Below are 1478 nucleotides of genomic sequence, written 5' to 3' on the forward strand. Positions count from 1 at the left end.
GGCATAGATGTTCAGGATTGAGATGTCTTCTTGGTGGATTTTCTCTTTGATAAAATGAAGTGTCCTTCCCCATCTCTTTTTATGAATTTTGGTTTAAAGTCTATTTTATTAGCTACTAGAATGGCTAGTCCAGCTTGCTTCTTGGCTCCACTTTACAGTCCTGAAGTGGTAGACACTGAGCAGGGTTGGTATGTGGATCTTCTTACCGGAAGTATCTATAGTTTCCAACAGTCAAGTTGACTTTCTTGTCAGGAGTTTCTTTGTCCATCTAAGACTTTTAGGTCATTAACATTTCGTGCTTGGCATCCAAGGGAAGCTCTTCATGCCTACAGAACTCCTTGAATAGATAACTCTCTTCTCCCATCCTCTGTCCTGAGAACTGTAGCTGGTTTATGATCCTCAACTACTGACTCAGTTGCCTCAATCTAGGAACAACACCAGGTTATTTAGATTACTTCCCTGATCTGCAACCTTGAAATTATTTGCAATCAATAGAAACTGACATGTATTCATCCTTTTAAAAAATCACTTTCCATGTTTTTAATAGCTGAATAGTATTCCATTGTGTAAATGTACCACATTTTTCTTTATCCATTCTTCATGCGAGGGACATCTAGGTTGTTTCCAGGTTCTGGCTATTAAGAGTAAGGCTGCTACACATAGTTGAGAAAATGTCCTTGTTTTATGGTGAAGCATCATTCTTCCCCTTGGTAGGGAGGCCCTTTGGTACACAGAGTAAGGGGAAGCAGTCTATATGTACGAGACCTGATAGGCTGTGGTCATATGGTGGGAGAGGAGGTCCTCTTCTGTCAGAAGTCTAGGGGAGCAACAGGGTGGAAGAGGGATGGAGGGTGGGAATGGGAAGATACAAGCATGGGGATAAGAATCGGGGTATAATCTGAATAAATTTCAATAAATTAATTTTTTTTAAATCACTTCCCACTGTAGCCTGTTGTCCAAAGTTAAAAAAAAAACCCAAACACTATTTTATATAATTTACTTTTATAATTTGTTTAAGATAGTAAGATAATTCTAGTCCTTATTTTTCCATTAACAACCAAAGTAAAATTCACCAGTTTCTTTTTAACACTATATTGGATCTATAAATATTTTCCTAGGCATATTTATAATATTTATTTTATTGTTTGTCTTTGATGTCATGGAAATCTTGAGAATTATATATAAGCTTTCATTGTTATAGCTTCCAAAATTTCATTATTAAATAGAACCATGTTTAATGCATTGTTAATAATGTGTTATAAAACAAAAAGTGAGACAAGATTTTAAGTTTTTATGTGGGTAATATAGATGTTTTTATTAATATTTGAAGAATTTACTATTATCTTATTTTAAAATAAGATTTTAAAATTTATTTTCTATAGGTATCTTTACATATCATTAATGAGCTTATATTTTTTCAGACAAAATTTATATATAATTTTTATTTTTATAGTATTATAGCACTGAAGTTTTACTCT

This window comes from Acomys russatus, chromosome 1 (genome assembly GCF_903995435.1).
Source record: "Acomys russatus chromosome 1, mAcoRus1.1, whole genome shotgun sequence".
Taxonomy (NCBI): domain Eukaryota; kingdom Metazoa; phylum Chordata; class Mammalia; order Rodentia; family Muridae; genus Acomys; species Acomys russatus.